Source organism: Equus asinus, chromosome 24, assembly GCF_041296235.1.
Source record: "Equus asinus isolate D_3611 breed Donkey chromosome 24, EquAss-T2T_v2, whole genome shotgun sequence".
NCBI lineage: Eukaryota > Metazoa > Chordata > Mammalia > Perissodactyla > Equidae > Equus > Equus asinus.
Genome location: NC_091813.1, coordinates 50,956,042 through 50,977,412, shown reverse-complemented (window position 1 = coordinate 50,977,412; position 21,371 = coordinate 50,956,042). Strand labels below are relative to the sequence as shown.

Here is a 21,371-nt window from a genome sequence, read left to right as displayed (position 1 = left end):
TATTGATTTTGTATTCTGTGACTTTAATGAATTCATATATTAGTTCTAATAGTTCTTTGGCGAAGGCTTTAGAGTTTTCTATACATAGAATCATGTCTTCTGCAAATGAGACAATTTTACTTCTTCCTTTGCAATTTGAGTGCCTTTTATTTCTTTTTCTTCCCTCATCGCTTTGGTTAGGATTTCCAATAAAAGTAGTGAGAGTGGGCATCCTTGTCTTGTTCTGGATCTTAGAGGAAAAGATTTCAAATGTCTACCATTAAGCATGATGGCTGTGGGCTTGTATATGGCCCTTGTTATGTTGATGTATGTTCCCTGTATACTCACTTTGTTGAGTTTGATTGTGAATGAACGTTGAATTTTGTCAAATGCTTTTTCTGCATCTATTGAGATGATAATACGTTTTTCATCCTTCAATTTGTTAATGTGATGTATCACCTTGATTGATTTGCAGATGTTGAACTATCCTTATTCCCTGAGATAAATCTCACTATATTATAGTGCATGATCCTTTTAATGTATTGCTGAATTCTGTTTGCTAATATTTTGTTGAGGATTTTAGCATCCATGTTCGTCAAGGATAATGGCCTGTAATTTTCTTTTCCTGTAATTTTTCGTATCATTTTGCTATCAGGGTAATGCTGGCATTGCAAAAAGAGTTTGGAAGTATTCCACCCTCTTCTATTTTTTGGAAGAATTTGACAAGGATTGGTATTGATTTTCCTATAAATTTGGGTAGAAAAAATATTCTTAATATTTTTACCAGTGTGACACTGGTTTTTCTGCTCTTAATGAAATATAATAGACAAGGTTCTGCTTCAGGCTATTTGTACTCACTGTTTCTCTTTCTTGGAATGCTTTTCCCCTAGTTATCTGCATGGATTACTCGCTCCCCTCCTTTGTGTCCTTATTTAAATATTATGTTGTCAGTGAAGGCATTCTGGATGGTCATAACTAAAACTTCAGCGTTACTCAAAAAACTTGTAATTTTATTTGCTGTTTTATTTTCTAATATAAATATAATATTTATCACCTTATAATATACCACATATTTGCACGTTTGCAAGGCTATAGTTAGGAAAACAGTATAGTATTCACACAAAAACAAATAAGCAAAATAAACAGGAAATACCTGGGAAATAAGTCTATATTTATAAGGGAATTCAATATAAATTTAAGCATTGTTCACCTATTAATGGGGAAAGGTTGGGTTCTTTAGTGTTGGGAAAGCTGGTATGCTCTATGGAGAAAATACAACTGGATCCCTAGCACCACATACAACAGTAAACTCTACTTGTATTTAAGACATTAATATTAAAGCTAAAACTAGCTAATTATTTTAGGAAAAAATGTACAAGATAAACATTGTGACCTAGGAATAAGGAAGAGCTTCTTAAATAAATATTCAAAGCAGAAAATCTGGGCAATATATTTGATAAATTCAGTTACATGGAAATTAAGAATTTTGGATTTTACTTTACAGAGAATTCCAAGGACAAATTTAATAGATGACAGTGTGAGAGAAAATATTTGCAATGTGTAAAATAAAAAAAGGATTAATATCTAGAATATATAAAGACTACAAATCAACAAGAAGAGGAAAGAAATCCCAGTACAAAAATAGCCAAAGAAATGAACTGAAAATTTGTGGAATAAAATTACCCACCCCCCCCCAAAATAAACATAGAAATGCAGAATTGGCTAACAATGAGATATTACTTTATACCTATTAGACTGACAGGAATTAGAAAGATGAGTAATGCTGATAGCTGGCGAGCAGTGGATAGATATCTGCATGTATTAGCATATTGTCAATGGGAGAGTATATTGAAGCAGCCATTCTCTGGAGGGCAATCTGCCACTACCTGGACAGAAATCTGCCACTACCTGGACAGATAAAGTACAAACATACCAAGAGATTCCTCTCCTGAATATTTATCCTAAAGAAAATCTCATACAGGTCTATAGGGAACATGAGTGAGGATGTTCATTGCAGTGTTGTTTGTGGTGGGGTGTCCATCATTGAGAAAGTGGATAGGTCAATGCAGGGTTGTGCACCATGAATATCAGGCAGCAGACATTAGGAGCAATGGATCAGCAGTAGCACAAAAATGGAGCTTAAAACCATGGTGCATAGTGGAAAAAGTAAGAAATGATGCACATAGATTGAAAATACGGGTACACACAACAATACACATTTCATAAGAATACATTAAAACAGAAGGTCGAACTTTAGACCCCAAGGACTGATTGCTTATGGTGGAGACAGGGGTAGGAATGGAAGTAGGAAATGAGAATAAAAGAATAAACAGATAAGGGAGGGCCTGGAATGAAACAGTGATATTAATATGGCATGAACAGAAAAGAATGATTAATATCACTTTCCAATAACACCTGTTGCCCAAAAAGGGGGAAAAAAAAAGAAAGAGAGAGACAGAAGCATGAAAAAGGATTGGGGGAGGGAAAGGGGAGGAGAAATAGAAGCAGAAGTGGGGCGGGGGAGAAGAATGAAGCCTATTTTGCCTGGGGGACTCAGTCTTCCAGTCCTCATATTCCTGAATCCCTGCGGACCTGTGGCCCCCTAAGGTCAAGACTGGTAACCCTTCAGTCCCCCCGAAGCTGTGATTCCTCCTGCAGAAGTAGTATCTGTTACATGGGAAAGGAGGAAGATGTAAGAAACCCCTTTTGAGCTTCCTAACAATGAGTTTTCATTGTGTTTTAGCTCCAGCCATGATACTATGTAGGCACACGTGGTCATAGTCTTCTTGGGGCACCACTGGAAAACCATAACCACCAATACTAAGGCAGTCAGAGGACCAGATAAGGCAGACACCACCTGTGCCTGCCAGCAGGGAACGTATGCCCAGCGATGATCTCGCTCATCAGGTGCAGTTGTTTAGCACGAGTGATGAGGTCTTTGGGAAGGAAGGCTAGGATTGGAATTGATGGGGGCCAGTAAGATTTCTCACTTCAGAAATCTGGTTAGTATCCCCACTGGGACTTCTGACCTTTTTGGTAGGTTAAGTCCTTTCAAAACATTGGACTGGAAGCATCAGAAGCACGACATTTATAGCCGGTGTCTTTTAAGTCTTGATAGTTACTTATATAAAACAAGCAAAAGAAATGTGAGGAAAGTAAAGCAGCCAGTTTCACCCACATATTTGGTCACAAGTGTCCACTCTAATTAAAATTAACTGAAATAGTCATCACGAGGATTTCTCATATCCCACTAAAAACCAGGGGTCCCACTTTAGCTATCATCTTTCCTCTTCTGTCTACATGTGGGTGTCACAGGTTCTCCTTTAGGTATTTATAATAAACATATTTCCTTAAGTAGAAATCACGGGCAATGTGAGAAAACATGGGGAAGGTAGGAAATATTAAAAGTTACTTCTTCAGTGGAATTCTATTTTTCTGTGCTTACGTTAGCTAACACTGTAGGACTGGGGCTGAGGAAAAAAATATAAAAGTAGGCATATAGGACAATTTAAAAGTACCTTATGTGAAGCAGAAGAAAGCACAGAGAAGGAGGCAAGAATAAATTTATGTGACAAATGCCCATGGAGTTTTGAATGGACCTTCTCCTTAAAAGGAAAAATAACAGCAATATTTGCTGTCTTCTACCCAAACTACGCTTTAAACAAAAAAAAAATCCCATCCAGACGAAATTATCATTATACCAAGCATAATAACAAATTTTACATGATTTAAGAACTGATGGCATATCTATTGACAATTTTGGAAAATTCCTGTGCTATTGAAAACAAAAAAAAAATAATATCTTACTGGAATCGTCTGTTTTCCGCATTTATTGTGCTAGATTTATTTTGAAGAACATCGCAAAAGAACTGAAAATCTGGAAACAGCTGATCACGTACCCTTTCCTGAGGACAACTTTCAAAAGATAGATTTTGGTGAAAGACCATCTCCTCATCTATTCTCTACCCACCTGCCGCACTACTTGGTTCCAAGAGAACTGAAGAACAAAAAAGCCAAAGTAGGAAACAGAAAGCCTGTGACTGCTGAAAGCTAACTGCCCTTTTCATTATTTCCTCTCATTGCACTGATGCTCCATTCATCCAGCTGTTCGCAAATGCGGCATTTTACAGACTTTAATTTTCAATAGCCATTTGAATTCTTATTTTCTAACATTTGACTTTTATTTCTCACCTTGTCTTTTTTTTTTTTTTGGATATATGTGTAATACAGCTAATTTAAAAATTAAAGAGTATATATGAATAATTTACATTAAAGAGAATATTAGAATACATATCATATATAATATGTTAACTCTTTAATATTTATACTCTTTTAACTAGGTGTATTACTAATTCAGCCATGGGCTATTCCTTACCTTCTTTGCTCTTAGTGCCCTCCCTGCTTCCCTTTGACACTTGCAGTTGATTTTGTCCTTTTTCTCCCTCAAAGTGCCTAGTTCCTTTGAAGTTTAAAGGAATTTCAGAGCAAATCACTCTTCTCTATGGAGTGATTCTCTCTTCCCCTCTGCTTTCCTCCCTGGATCAGTCACCTCCATCCATTGAGAATGTCGGTTCGTGGCTCATCACCTTCCTTTCTACTTTGACTCCTGTCACTCATGGGATTATTTCAAAGTTCATGTGGATGGTCTTCCAGCAGGGCCAGGAAGGGTGAGGCAAACAAGGCCCCTGGGCACACACTTGAAGAAGGGACTAGGTCTCCGGGTTGTGCGAGTGCAGGATTGGCCTCCTTCTAGTTTACTCCTCAGGCTCTGCCCTTACTTTCTCTTGTCCTAGCCCTGCAGGCCTCTCAGGTTGATTTCTTCAACTTCTCCTCAAACAACCTCAGTTACCATCTTTTTAACCCAGTTATTATAAGCTTGCCTTTATTTATAGCACTTATTGACCACTGATGTAATACATATTTATTTGTTTCTTCATTTTCTATCGTTCTAACTAGAACGTAAAACCACGAGGGGGTAGAAGTTCGTTCACTGCTGTGTTTGCAGTGCTTAGAACAGTGCCTGGCAAGTAGAACTTTGAATGACTGAGTAAAGAAATCACCAGGCATTGCCCTAACTTAAATTGTGATTTCAAGCACGTTGTTATCTGACTGCTGCCTCCTATCCTTCTTAGTCCTTTTCTGGTGTTCCTATTCCAGTGATGTGTCAGCATCATTCAGATCTCCGGTCTCCTCATCCTACATTTCTTCACTCTCTCTCATCACCCTCATGTACCCTCACTTTTCTCATTGCCCACCATAGACTTCATATTTTAACACTGTAATCCCTTTTGTTTAAATTCTCTTGCTCCATTCATCTCTACTATAATGAGCTGGCAAACTCTAACTCTGTTTATACACAATTGCTATGTATCCATATCTATGTTCAAGAATCTGATAGTGATTAGGGAAAAAACGACAAATACAGGGTCCAGCCTGGTGGTGTAGTGGTTAAGTTTGTATGTTTCACTTTGGTGGTCTGGGGTTCACGGGCTCAAATCCCACATGCAGCCCTAAACACAGCTCATCAAGCCATGCTGTGGTGGAGTCCCACATGTGGAATAGGGGAAGATCAGCAACAGATGTTAGCTCAGGGCCAATCTTCCTCACCAAAAAAAAAAAAAAAAAGACAAATACTTAAAAGTTATGCCTGGTCTTTAAATTTAGAGCCACAATTCTCATATTCTACTTCTCTAAAATTTCTGCTTTCTCACTTTTTTTTTCTGATACTTTCTTTTCTCTTCACAAATCTCAATAACATTCTGCTCCACCTATCTACTACCCTCAGTTAATGACTTGCAAATCAGAATATCTATCCTTATTGGTGTCTACTCACTGCCTTCCTTCTTTAAGAAGAGAAAGTGAAATGTGTAAACTGTCTTTTGCTCTTATTAGATGTCGGCCCTTCCGCTCGTGGTTAAGATCCCCTTTCATTTACCCTACTGGTTCTCAAGTTGGAATGATCGTGTTCTCCAGAGGATATTCAGAACTGTCTGGAGGCATTTTTGACTAGGGTGGGGTCAAGGATGCTGTTAAATACCCTACAGTGCACAGGGCAGCCCCTCATAACAAAGAATTATGTGTCCCAAAATGTCAATAGTGCTGCTATTGAGAAACCTTGTTCTGTCCTTAATCATTTTGCTTGAGAAATTATTTCCTTCTTTCCATTCATCACTAATTATCTCTTCTTTATTAGATCATTCTCTTTGACTCCTTTTCTGGGCCTCCTTTGAGCTAAACTTCTTAACAGTATTGAGCTTCTGTCCCCACTCTTTCATTGAACCCTCAATGTCAATGTCACATTTCTTATAAGTTTCCAAATCGAGGGATCAATTCTCTATCATCTTCCTCAGTCTATCAGTGCATCTGACAGTTGGTCACTTTCTCCTTCTCTAAACAATTTCTTTTCCTACCTAACCAAACCCTAGATCCCCGGCTTTCAGTGTACCTCAAGGGATACTTATACTATCCAACAACTATTCCCTCTTCTTTTCTTTCATATCAACAGAGCTCCCACTTAGTTTGGAAATCTTTCCTTTATGTGTTTCAGGACAAACAGTTTAATCACCAGTTGAAGGAGTACAGTTGGGCTGGTCCAAGCCAATCATATTGGTCCCAGTCTCCTGGCAGTGATTGATTTGCCACAGATACGTGATATACTTCTGGCCAGCGACACAGGAGAAGAAGTTTATTGAGTGTCTTCTGGGAAAAGATTCCTTCACTCTTTTAAAGAGACCCTGGGAAAGCAAAATTGGTAGCCGTCTGGGACATGGAGGTGGATTATCATGTCAGAGTAGAAAAGTGTGAAGACTACAAGTCCTTGATGACAGCTTTGAGATGAGAAGTCCATGTGACTTGTTCATTCTGATCTTGGGCCTGCATGGTTTGTGAGAAAAACTCAATCCCTCTGCTGTTGAGGAAATGTTATCTGGGGTTTTCTCTAATTTATGCAATGTCATTCTGAGACAGTGCTCCTTCCTCTTTCCTGGCTTCTCCATCTCTGTCCAACCTCCAAGTGATGATGATTCCCATGTATTTGGCTTGGTCTTCTCCTCTTCCTGCTCTGCAGTTAATCCCTAGGTAATATTATCCAATCACATAACTTTAAGTACAATCTCTACGTAGTTTACTTCTCCCCTTGATTCTAGAGTCATATAAACTATCTATTTGATGTCTCCCATTCTACATCTAACAGAGATTTCAAATTTCAAATATCCAAATGGAACTTTTGACTCCCCTTCCCAGCTTTCCTATATTAATAACTGGTATTATTGTCTGCCTTAGAGGGGCAGGACCAGGATGCATGACGTAAGTTACTCAGTGATACCACTGTCACTTTTACATAAGCAATGGTTGTATGACAAGCAGCCATTCTCAAACCCAAAGCTAGAGCCATGAAGAATCATAGGAAGAGACTGAAAGGGACTCCCTTCCTTCATGTGCAGGGGAGTTATTCATTCCTTTAAAGAACTATTAACCATTGTAGATGTCTGTTTGATATTATCACCCACTTTGTTGATATCAACCAAGTCTCATGGCTGAAGGACTCTCTTTCAGTGCAGTGGGGGTTCACTGAGGGATAAGGAGAGCCTCAGATACACCCAGAATCCATCAATTCATCCCCCAGCAGTCAGGGTTGGCTCCAGTGTGCAGGGAGGTGACAGGTAGACGAAAACTTCCCTGTACCCAACTTGGATGTTTCCCAAGAGACGTAACAAAAGATGTACATGCCATTTCACAATGAATGCAGGACCTGGGTTTTGTCCAGAGCCCCTGAATATTCTGTACAGACACTGAATAAGCCACTTAACCAAGGGTTGGGACAGATATTGATGCTATTTTGTATCCCAATATGATTGAGTTGCTTAATTGTTATTACAAAATTATTTCTTCTGGTTGATTATAATAACCAAGTTTTAAAATTAATCCTCTATTCCTTCAATGTATAAACTATGTAAGAAGTAATTTCTGTGTGCTAAAAGCTTGTGTTTTATTCTATGAGGATAAAAACATAAGGAATACGTAAATTAGATACTGAAGGATGAGAAAAATACATTCCAAATTTTATAGTATGATTGAAAATCTTTTAGTCCTTTATTTGTATTCTCATATAATTTTATAGTTTATGAAACATTTTCACATGTATTATCTAGTTGGTGTAGGAGCAACAGAATGAAGTTGCTCCCCCTGTCTGGGAGAGATAAGGAGAGGGAACTTCTGAGATGTGTCTTGGAGAGTAATTGATAGTCAATAGATGAAGCTAGGAACGAGAGGCATTGCAGAGAAGGGTAAACCTGAAATTCAAAGGAGAGGGCAGAGCATGTACATGACATGGTTAGGAAATTGTGAAAGCTCAAAATAACAGGCTTCACCCAACTGAAATGTATTCAGGTGAAAATACAACAGAATGAAAGCCTCAGAAACAATGATTCCTTTCTTTCTTATAAGGTTATTTACACATACAGAAACTCTCAGGATGTTATCTGCTCATATTTTAATTTTTCATATAAGTTGACAGAATATAAAGCTACAGCTACCATTGAGGAATTCATGGAACTATTTCTAGAAGGAAAAGGTAATTGAACTCACAAATTAAGCACTAAGTTTGCTCTCCTGTGGTGAGTTTTAAGTTTAATGAATTTGACAGAGGGAAAAATGGATCATAAAATAGAGGCAAACAGGGGTCAGTGGTCAGTTTCTGAAGCCAGTTGGCAGCGTTGTCTTGGATGACCAGGTCCTGCCATTCATACAAATTCTGCTCATGCTCACCCACTCCCAGGTGATGTCTAGATTACAAAGTCCTATTACCAGGGCAGATTTAGATCAATCTGTGAAAGGAATGTGAATAGATGAGTGTTTCACTAGCTCAGAAGTTTCTGTTCAGCTCAGCTGAGAAGGGAGCTCAGTTTAGATCACAGTACATTTGGTGCTTTGGTACTACATGTCACATGTGGTGCCTCCCAGCAGCTTCTACTTGACTAAATTCTGTTCCACGTTCTCTTCTGAGAAGCCAGTGTAGCTGGTTGAGTAGGACCAAGGCCTGCTGAGATAGACGATGGTCTCACACAGGAGAACTAAGCGTAGGCTCTAATCCACTGTGCAGAGCTGAAGTGACTCATCAGGGAGCCCACAGTGGTCCATGGAGTGGGGAAAGAGCTGTATGTGTGTTTGGGGACAGTGGGGGGAGTGGGAAAGAGTGGATTTGTTCCTCTGACTGATCTTCATTTTGGGTTCTTCCTAACCCCACTTTAAGCTGCTTTTCTGTTTATACAAAACACACTTGTAAGGGATGGTTTTCTCCTTGAATTCATGCAGTTGTTTCCTAGTGGCAGCTCTAGGATTCTCCTAGAATCATGTGACAGGGAAAATCTTGAATCTAGAAACAGACTTCCTTTGCCTTCTTTTCGTACTAAAGATTTCTGTACCCCATAAGACGACTATGGCTTACATTTCAACCTGTTCGACATTTTTACCCAATTACTTATCTGTTCTTCCCACAGTGGTAGGAAGCCTTTAGTTTTACCATATCAAAGGTTGGTATGAGCACAGAAGCCACTTCAATATTCACTTCACGATACATGAGGAGATGAAGAAGGTGAGATGAGATTACATTTCTGATTTAACCTAAGCTGTAACCCAACCTGGCCTATTGAATTGTCCATGTCCAGAACCAAAAGAACAATATTAAATTCGAGATCCAAGATTAAGTGTAGCATGAGACTTATTTCCTGTATCGCTTCTGAATTTCATTTACCAGGTTTCCATTTACAGTTAATGACATAAAATTTCTTTAAAAAAAATCATATATGTGTGAGGGATTGTCTGTGTGCGTACGTGGTCCTGCATGTTTGATCTTTTTGAACCAGGCTATTGGTGTCTCATGGATTATTAATTTCATTTTCTGCATTATTCATCCTTCTAACATTCTAGATTTTACGCTCTTCAACCTGGGATGCATTTCTTGTGAACTTCAACTTTTTCTGTGCTGTTTTCATTTAAGCACTTTATGACAAATTAAATGAGAATGTCTCTGTATCATCAGGAAGAATCCAGCTCCTAGTAACAGGCAGCTATAAGTGGCTTAAAACATAGGAATAGCTATTGTTTATTGACTGAAATCCAGAGATAGGCTATCCCGAGGCTGGCAACTCAAGGATGTCATGAATGTCCTATGCATTTTCTATTTTTCCTTTTTATCACCTTTGGTGTGACAACGATGTCTCTTCTCATAGTTGCAAATGGTTGTCACTGTTCCAAATTCATGTCTTCATATTATAGCATCTAAAGCAGAAAGAGAGGAAACTGGGACAAAAAGGGCTTTTTTTCCTTACTCTGTTGCCACCTCCTCACCATATGACCTCGTCCTGCGTCTCCAGACACGGCTCCTGACTTTCTTATCCCGGGCCTGTCCCCATCAAGCTTCGGGGATATTTACCTTCTAATATTTCAATGACCTGATATCTCACACATTCCATGCAATTATAGTGTTGCATAGGCTGCTTCTTTTTTTCTAAAGATTTTTTATTTTTTCCCTTTTTCTCCCCAAAGCCCCTCGGTACATAGTTGTATATTCTTCGTTGTGGGTCCTTCTAGTTGTGGCATGTGGGACGCTGTCTCAGCGTGGTTCGATGAGCAGTGCCATGTCCGTGCCCAGGATTCAAACCAATGAAACACTGGGCCACCTGCAGCAGAGCACATGAACTTAACCACTCGGCCACGGGGCCAGCCCCCTGCTTCTTTTTTTCTAGACTATGTATCTCCAGTTTTGTCTCTACAGAAAATTCCTCTTTTCCCTATAAGACCCAGAACAAAGTTTTCTTCTTTCTTGAAAGTTTCTCTGAATTCTGTTACACAGTTAGTCTCTCCCCATAGGTCCTCATACTCAACCCCCAGCACTGATTGCATTGTTACCCCTCTGTTCACTTGCACCACCCCCCAGGGAAATGTCTGACATTTGGTAGTTATTCCCAAAATGTCTGTGAACAGATAAAACAAAATACGGGTGCTCCTGAAATGAAACTAAACAACACTAAAACAGCAGACAAATGAAAGATCAATTTACAAAGAGGAATATGAAGTCACTTCTCATTGTCCAACTCCAAATTTACAACCAGCCTAAGCACCTATATTTTTCACTCCCATAATGATATTAGCTTTAACGTTTGTATGAGTCTTCTTTCTTATAATTTGCATAATTTTCATACTCTGTTTATCTCAGAAATTCTGTGTCAAAAGTCTGTAAATTTCTGGAGAAAGATCTGAATGAGGAGGCCATGGATGCTGTTGTAAGACAGGTCACTTTTCAGAACATGAAGTATGACCCATTAGCAAATTATGGAAATATACTAAGCAGCCAACCTGAGGACAAAAGACAAGAAAGCTATTTTTCTCACAATAATGAAGGTCAGCAGTGAATGGTTGTGTTGGATTGTGGTGCAAATGGACCAAAGTGTAGCCTCTGGGGTTCTTGGCGGAGTCTCCAAAATGAAGCCTTCACGGTCGTCTTCCCTTCTCCAGAGAGTTGATTTCCCATGATCTCTGCTTGGTGCTCTCCCTGAGACTATGTTATTTGGATCCTGAAGGTATCTGATAAGTAATCTAAAATCACAAGGTCTTTATATGGCCCCTGAGAATCTACCAGTGCCTAGCACAGTGCCTCCCACAAAATGGATCTTCATTTAGTGTAAGACTCTTTCCCCTCATTAACATGGACTCAGCGTTGATGATGAGGCAATGATGGGTCTGTTGGATTTCACTGGCCCCTCTTACATCTCTGTGATTTATCCTAAATCTCCCTCAGCGGAGAATTAACAGCACAAATTTGGTCTTCTTTTCTTATTGGGAGGGAATATAACATCTCTTTTGTGAAAACAGAATCTCACATCATAAAAATGTATAGTAATGTCTCATTTATCTGGCCTCTGGTGATTCCATTTTTAGAATGAAGGAATTCTTCATACAACTGATAAATTTGAATATTGTAATATTTTTATTATTTTATGCAGTCCTTCTTAATTATATTTTATGATTTTTTAAATTTAGTACATGGAAAATGTGTAATACAAAATTACAGATGTAGAAATTATATGGTTATGTCCCTCTATGTGAAATAGCAACAAATACTGGCTTTGTATTTCTCGAAGTTGGTATTTCTTTGCCTTCATCTCTTACGTCTATCTTTCCTCTCTCTTGAAAAATATGAAGCATGGTAACACTAAACCAACCTGAAGAGGGGACATGCCCTTTACCATTAACCCCAGCACACTCTATTGTGTTCTAGATGCCAAGGTCATTGTCAACTGCCAGTATTGTTGCACTTGCATTTTGGGTTTTTTTGAAAAAAGAGAATTTTGTATGTTCCGATGTCTTTAACACACCTGAAAATGAGATACTGATATGGCCAATAAGAATAACAGGAGTCAGCAAAATTTCTTTGTGGAAGTGAAGCAATTCCCGTATGTTTATTTTGCAGATACAAAAACACTTCTCTCTTTGATGTTACCTACCTGAGCATTGTTTGCATTGGCTCTTGACTCCTGCACTGAGTTTTTGTTTGTGTTTTCAGCCTTTTTGTTCAGGATTTTAGTTTGTTTCAGTTGTTTGTTTTCAGTTTAGTGTGTTTTTAAAATCTGTGTTTCTTTATTTGCTTCTGCTTCTATCAGCTGCTACTTGTCACCACAACTTTGTATCTCTGTAAGCTTACTTTAAGGCTGTCTGATACCTAAATTGCACAAAGATGGAGTAATTTCAGCTCTGCCATTATAAACTGTATGATCTTGGGCTAATTTAAAAAAATCTTCTGAGCATCCATGTCCTCTTCAGTAAATATTAGCTCAATGATAGCTGACCGCGTGCTATGTCATCAGTAAGTATAAGTTCAATGACATCTGATCCTGTGGAATTTTTAAAAGACTTCTGTAAAATAAAATAACCAGTGTTAACCTGGAACAAACTAGTGATCAAGTTGTGGTAATTTCCATCTTTCCTGGGTGGCTGACAGCTGAGAAGGTGGGCTGATTATATCTACGTATACCATAATTGCAATGATAAATTTGTTTACCTGCTTCCCATAAAGTGGGAGGGTGAAGAGTCATAGCCATGTGGAGGAGGAACTAGGAACGGAGTGGGGAGAAAAATAAAGGGGGAAAACAATGTTTCTCCCAACACTAAGTTATCATACCCCCTGTGCCCCCCCAAACTTCACTGAAGCAATTTCTTTGTCTTTCCTCCAGGTATCACTGGAGACTGGAAAAATCGCATGACTGTGGAGTATAATGAAAGGTTTGACAAGATTTTCCAAAGGAAGATGAAAGATTTTCCTTTGTCATTCATCTGGGATATAAATGAAGAATAGAATTCTAAGCTTAGCACAAAAAGTCCTAAGAAAACACTTTCAGAAAACAAATATATTTAATTACACACTTTAATCTTTGACTATAATTGGATCATTATTGAAAAACCTCAGTGATTAATAAATATTAATGTAGTAGTCTTTACATCATTTGCCATCTGTAGACTGTTTTCTATTTCCAGGGAAACCTCAGTTGCTGATCAAAAGAGGATTCTTCTTATTGTTTTGCATGTAATTATGGAACGATTTTTATTTTACTTTTGATAATTCCTAAATTCTTGACCAAAAGGCAGCCATGACATGTAATCAATTTCCTATCTTGAAATGGAAGCTTTAGCGATTTTTAAAAACTGCTAGTATTCTTTTTTCATATTTAATATTTTCATTCCTACATAATGAGTTAACCTTTTATTTAATGGCTTCTAGGTTTTGTGCTTTCATAAGAAGGTCATTATCCCACATATTTTCATTTATTCATAGAACATATCTTTATTTAATTTGCATATTATTCTTATTTTTTAAGGAAGCTATTTTTTAAAATAGATAACAAATTGACCCTACATCATTTATTGAATAATCTATCATTTTCTTACTAATTAAAATAGACATTATATGTTCTAAATAATTATACAGACATACGTAGGCTCATGTATAATGATTTATTCTGCTGATATAATTACCTTTTCTTTTGTCAAGACTACGACATTTTAATTTCCAAAATAAATTCATAAACTATCATAAAGAATCATGTGGAAATTTTAAGTATAGCTTTATATTTAAAAAGTAATTTAAAAACTGAAATCATTACAAATTGAGTCCTCCCACCCAGAAATATTACACTCTCACATTTACTTGTGTTTTCTTTCGGGTCATTTGGTAAAGACACGTGGTCCTTACAACAACCTTGCTCATTTCTTGTTAAGTTTATTCCTACAGTTACTGCAGGTATAGACAGTAATTGTAGCTGTTGAGAGCAGGATATTTTTTCAGTTACATTTTCCATGTGCGTATTGCTGCTCACGGACTTTGCTCTCTCGTCCATAAATGGGTTCCTGGTATGGAGTTTGGCTGAGTGGGAAGCAATGCAGATAGTCTGAGGCCTGCAGTAGTGCAGATGCTGCTACCACCGACCATGAGATTCTGCAGGCCCACTGGCGTATCTCTGCTTATTCGTGCCTAATTTAGGCTTGCTGCTGCCTCACCCGCTTTCATGTCAATTTGCTCATCACCATGTTCATCTTTCCTAAGAAACACACACAATTTCTTTCATAAGCTGCTGCTTTAAATAAAGATACAAAGGGCCCTGATTCTTCATTGGGAGAAAATTTCTCATTTTTTGTCCCCTCCTGGTACATCACCTCCTGCCTTTCTGAGCTCCTTTGTTTCCAGGGCTCTTCACTTCCACAGGCATGGGCGTAGGCGGGGACATATGTCTTGAGGCAAACATTCCTTTTCTCCTTCTTTCTCCTGTCTCCTTTTTTCTTCTCAAACAAGGTTTTGGCTTGTAGTGGGAAGGAAATCTTGCGCTTTAAAAAAACAAATATTATGTTCTGTATACAAGGTATTGAGTTTAGAATTATATATGAATTATCTCCTTTATTATTAACAAAAACCTCTGAGGTAGGTGCTATGTCATAAATGAGAAAACAAGTGGTGTAGAGAGGTAAACTGAATTTTCCAAGGGCTAATGTTTAGTAAGTGTTAGTGCTATGGTTCAAAACCTGCTCTGACTAACTGGAACTGAAAAGTCTTTAATACTCTTCTTTTAGTTATTAGTTCCCAGTTGGGAATTGAGTTGGCTTGGGACTGAGTTGTCATTTTAATATCAGTCAGGTCTACCTCTGGTTCATCCATGCTCCACTGAGAGCCTGGGTGTCTCTTTTTCCTTAGCCCTTAAAAATGAGAGTATTTAGTTCTTTTCTTCAGAGCTGCTGATTACAGTTCTTTAGTTTCCTGCCCTAAACTTTCAAAAGTGTAGCCTAAGCCCAGAATTGGAAAATACACCCAGGAAAGAAAACCAAGTATAGTTCACCTAAAAAAGTGCTCCTTCCTCTCTGGAATTTCAGTTAATCTAGTATACGTTGTTTCCAGAGATCTAAGGTTTTGTAAAATATAATTTTTATACTTTATTTGTTTTTTACTGTTTTTTTCCATGGGAGCATTGACCTCTCATGACCTAGTATGTCATTCCTACTCAGGAGATGAAGTCTTAACAAGATTTTTAATTATTTGCGTTAATGTTTATCATCATAACTACCCATCTAGTTGCTGTCATTAATAATTATGGTGGCCACCCTTCAATTCTGAAGAGCTCAGTTTGTCTAGTCTTTTGGTTGTAGCAATAAAAGCCACTTGACACTTTGTGGTAGTAATTTCACTCTTGATACTTTTAACCCTCAAATATATTTGCAGCACAGCATGGGTCTTAAGGGAGAGTCACAGCCTATAAGTATGTTAGATAGTCCAAGTGCATGATGCTATTGATGGCATGAGTTTTGTACCAATGATTCCCAAACTGTGACATACTTTGTCATATAAAATCATTCCTCTGATCATGTTCCCTGAGTGTGCTCCAGTTGTCTTATTACCCTAAATAACACTTTACCTGTCATGTTATTGAGCTATCATGTCTTCTAGGAAGAGAGATAAACTGATGAACCTAAATTCATCTGTGAAAAACCAAGATCTGATATGTAATCTGGAAAAATCTTTTATTGTAGCTCGGTTGATTGACTAGGTTAAATTATTTCACAATATATACAGATGTTCCTAACTACATGAAAAATATATTTCTTACAGATTTTTACATAAATCCGTCACAAAATTTACCTTCCTGTAATGACCTTTCCCAAGGTGAGGCAAAGACTTTATTCCAACCAAGATACACATTTACTTTGACACCGATTTCTGAAACTTAAAATAAATCGAAATTTCTTGGTTTCTGTGTTAAAATACTGATTTCAAGGCCCCAGTCCACAGATCTTCTGATTTCACAGACTTTGGGTAAAGTCTAGAAATCTGAGATTTGTGTGTTGTCTGCAGCCACACTTTAAGTGATATTAATCTGGGGCTTCCTTGTATTTATCGGAGTAGTTATCTGAAGTGCATGTGTGTTTTGCGTGTGTATCTTTCTATGAAACAATTCCACATTGTTTATTTTTAAAAATTTAATCCTGAAGCCAGGCCTGGTGGTCTACTGATTAAGATTGGGTGCTGTTACCGCTGTGGCCCAGGTTCATTTCCCTTTCAGGGAACTACGCTATCTGCTTGTCAGTTTGTCGGTTGTCATACTATGGCAGCTGTGTATCGCTGTAATGCTGAAAGCTATGCCACTGGTATTTCAAATACCAGCAGGGTCACCTGTGGTGGACAGGTTTCTGCAGGCCTTGCAGACTAAGACAGACGAAGAAGAAGGACATGGCCACCCACTTCCAAAAAAATTGGCCATGAAACTCTATGAAGAGCAGAGAAATATTGTCTGATAAAGCACCGGAAAGTGAGAGGATGGTGCAAAAAGACCAGGTAGGGTTCCGCTCTGCTGTACGCAGGGTCCCTAGGAGTCAGAACTGACTCAATGGCACTAACAACAACTTTATCTTGAATACTCTGAAATAGCTTTTGCTGGTTCCAGGTAGTGGAGGATTGTTAGAAGCTTTAATTTATGGATTGGTTTTTTTCAGCCTGTGTGTTCACTTTGTTGATAGTGATTTCCAGAATGAGTTAGGTTTTTGGCCAAAAAGTCCCACACTGCTGCTGAAAATTGTTGCAAAAAGTGCATCTTACTATCTGAAGAGCATTTAAATTTATACAGTTTAAGAACATAAACCGAAGTCACTGTCTAAGTGAAATAAATCAACATTGCAGACACAAAGTGCCAATTATTACTAATTTTTGACTTGAATGATGAGTTGCATGGGTGTTCATTTTATACCTTTATGGTTTATTATAGCTCAATAACATGACAGGTAAAGTGTTATTTATGGTAATAAGACAACTGGAGCACACAAATTTATTTTATTTGATTATTAACATAATTTTTTTAACAGAAAGAGAAATAACACGGGGCAAGTCAGAAAGGCTGGTTTCTTCACAAATCCGAGGCTCAGCAGTAAAACCCTGAGGATTCGTTCTGAACCTATGCTGCCAGGAATCTCCAACATGTATCTGCCAGGGCTTCCTGCTGCCTTTCAGGAAAAGAAGGAAATCTACGCCCCACTGTCCTCTGTGATGAGTTCCACTGTGTGACAAGTGGAACTTGGGTCCTGGAGAGAATGTGATGGGGAATCAAGCATCATATACGCTTAAATAAGGATGCAGAGAATTTACGGAGTCTAGATAGTGCCTACACGTAGGGAATATGAATAAACAAAGGATTCCGTTCTTTCCTCCTGACAAGATCAGATCATCTGAGTACAGTGGTAACTGGCCAATTCGTCATTACTGATACCTTTTGTTCTGTGTGCCTTGTCCTTGATCTTTACCAAGAGTTAATTAATAACTCTCTCATTTGTTAGCTTTTGCAGTGCTACATCCTCTCTCTCAACAACTTCTTATCACATCATTAGAAAATTACAGTGATACTAATTCTCTTTAAAATTTACTTCTTTAAACATATGAATCATTGGAGAGCCCATTCCAGCTACATAGTCAATATTTGCTGGGCCCAAGCACGACTTCTTCTCAAAGTGGTTTGTTCTTCTTGTATCTTAATCCATAACTTCCCTGCAATTTGTTCAATGGTTACAGTCATATTTTATGTTAGTCTTTCTGATGAATTGTAAAGTCCAAAATGCCTGCAATGATTTCTTCAGTAAATTATCATCAACTGAATCCCTTTGATTGTGGAAATCAAAAACAAGTTTATTCATAGGGATTTTCTCTATGAAATTTCAAATCTTCACCTGCATCTAGTATGTAAGACAGCTCTAATTGTATTTGTCTTTGTGCTTTAACAAGAAATGTTCTGAACTTTCCATTGACATTTGGTGAGTAGTTGGACATTGCCAATATACCTGAGAGTATAGCTAATTAACATATTTTTGTGTGTGTGAGACTGTTACTTATTCTTCATCACTGGAATCAATTAGTTTTCCCTCCTTTTGAGGTGTAATAAAAAGAGCATGTATTAAGAACACAAAAGGTTTGTGACAGAACTAACACCTATGATGCTAAAATTTCAGAGTTAGTGTGAATCCTGAGCTGAACTACAAAAGTGTCTCCCATCATTCTACTATATCTCATTTTGGGGGTGAAACAGAAGGGGTTAAGTAATTGACCTCCAAATTTAGAGCTCATATAAGGACCATCTTAACAGTGAAAAATAGTTGTTATATTCTGAGCTGTACATCAAATAAATGCTCTCAGGGCTCTTTTTAAAACAATTTTATTGAGGGATTATATACCACAAATTTCATCCATTTTTTTAGTGTATGATTCAATGATTTTTAGTAACTTATGAAGTTGTGCAACCAACATCACAATTCAGTTTTATAATAATTCCATCAATTCCCCAAAGTCCCTGTGTCCTTGACAGTCAGTTCATCCCCAATCCCATGCTGCAGGCCCAGGCACATACTAAGCTACTTTCTGCCTCTGTTGATTTGTCTTTTACGGACATTGAAGTCCCCAATGAGTCAATCACATTTCAGTATGTATTCATATTTTGTTCATTTTTATTCCTGCATAGTATTCCATTGTACAGATATACCACCTTTAGTTTATTCACCAGTTGATAGACATCTGAATTGTTTCCACTTGGGGTTGTTATGAATAATGCTGCTATGAACATTCACAGACAAGTCTTTGGGAGGATACATGTTTTATTTTTGGGGGGTAGATTCCTAGAGGTGGAAATGCCAATCTGCTTTCCAAGGAGACTATACCATTTACATCCCCCACCATGTGTGAGGGTTCCCATTTCTCCATGTCCTTGCTAAGGCTTGCTACTGTCAGTCTTTTTGATGATAGCCGTTGTAGGGGTATGGAGTGGTATATCATTGTGGTTTTACTTTTCATTTCTCTAATTACAAAATGATGTAGATCGTCTTTTCATATATTTATTAGCCATTTGTATATCTTGGCAAAATGTGTATTGAAAGCTTTTGCCCGTTTTTTAATTGAGTTGCTTATCTTCTTACTGTTAAGTGTCGAGTGTTCTCGGCATAGTTTGTATACAAGTATTTTATACCAGAGACTTGACTTGAAATTTTCTTAATTTGCATCTCATCTTCCCATTTTCTTCATGGTGTCTTACGAAGTGCCAAAATTTTGAAATTTGATGAAGTGCAGATATTAATTTTTTTATTTTATAGACCTTGCTTTTCTTCTGTCTTATCTAAAAAAGCCTTGCCTAACAAAAGGTCAAGAAAATTTTTTCCAAGGTTTATTTTACTAGTTTTATCATTTGAGCTCTTGAATTAGGGTCTATGATCTATTCTGAGGTAATTCTTGTGTTTGTGAGAGAGGTCAAAGTTCATGTGCCTGATATGGGTATCTGAGTATCCTGGCATCAGTTGTTGAAAAGGCTGTCGTTTCCCCCAGTGAATTGCATCGGCACCTTTGTGGAAAATAAATTGACCATAAATTTAAAAGATTATTTCCACAGTCTCAATTCTATGCTATTTACATATATGTCCCCCTTAAAACCAGCACTCTACTGTCTTGATTACTGTACCTTTATACAGTTTTGAATCAGGAAGAGTAAGTCCTCTGGATTTGTTGTCAGTTTTAAAAGGTTTTTTTGGCTATTCTGGGTTCCAAGCATTTCCATAAAAATTTTAGGATCTATATTAGTAACAATTGTTGTTTTTTTCAGTCCCATGAACATGGAATGTTTCTTCCTTTATTTAGATCTTTAATTTCCTTCAGCAATGCTTTGAAGTTTTGAGTGTATAAGTCTTACACTTCTTTTTAAAAATTTGTTCTTGAGTACTTTATTTTTGCTGTTATTGTGAATGTAGTTGTTTTCATCAGATTGCTTGTTGCTAGTATGTAGACATGCTGTTGATCTTTGAGTGATGATCTTGCTCTCTGGTGAGAACCTCGAGTATTATATTGAATAGAAGTTACCAGAGTGGACATCCTAAACTTGTTCCTCAACTTAGGCAGAAAGCATTTAGTTTTCCATCATGAAACACAGCAGTAGCTTTTCGTAGATGCTTTTTATCAGGTTGAGAAAGTTCCTTTCTATTTCCAATTCGTCGAGTTTTGTTTATTTGCTTTAATCATGAATGACGTTGGAGTTTATCAAATGCTTTCTCTGCATCAATTGAGATGCTTGGGTGGTTTTTGTCCTTTCATTCTATTAGTATGATGAATTCTATTAGTTGATTTTCAGATGTTAAACCAACATTACATTCCTGGGATAAATTCCACTGAGTTTTAATTTATTATTCTTTTTATATGTTACTGGATTCATTTGGCTAATAATGGATTGAGGACTTTGTGTCTTTATTCACTGGGGAAATTGGTTTTTAACTTTTTTTTCTTTTATCGTCTTGGTCTGGCCTTGGTATCAGGGCAATAGGGCCTCATAAAGAGAGTTGGGCAATGTTCCATCTTCTTTATTTTCTGAAAGAATGTGGAAATTCTTTTTTAAATGTCTGATAGAATTCACTAGTGAAGCCATATGAGACTGGGATTTTTTTTTTTTTTTGAGGAAAAAGATGTGTAACTACTAATTCAGTTTTTTTATTTGTTCAATGTCTTGATTCTGTTTCCTCCACTTTCTCCCTCTGCCCTGTTTTTATTGTTTGGTTATTGTTGTTATTGTTGCTGTTTCTTGTTTGTTTGTTTGATGACCTCCCTTGACTAATTCTATAGTTTTCTTACCTGCAATGATCACTGATGTCTCTGCTTGTGTTTTTTTCTTCTCATTTTGGTTTTTAAGCTTGACTTCCTAGGTGTCAACCCTGGGTCAACATAACTTAATGATCAGCCAGTTATTGTCCTAAGTGTGACCACCTCGAGCTAGTAAGGTTTCCACCTTTTTGCGGAGGTATATGTGTATAGATTTCTGTGCGTATTTCAATTTCAGGCAATTTAC

The 21,371-nt window shown here is 37.5% G+C and overlaps 1 pseudogene; it reads left to right on the top strand.

The window, feature by feature from the left end:
* The window catches only part of LOC106847067 (amine sulfotransferase-like), a 175,475-nt pseudogene extending 162,085 nt beyond the window's left edge, over window positions 1-13,390 (top strand).
* The last annotated feature ends 7,981 nt before the right edge of the window (window positions 13,391-21,371 follow it).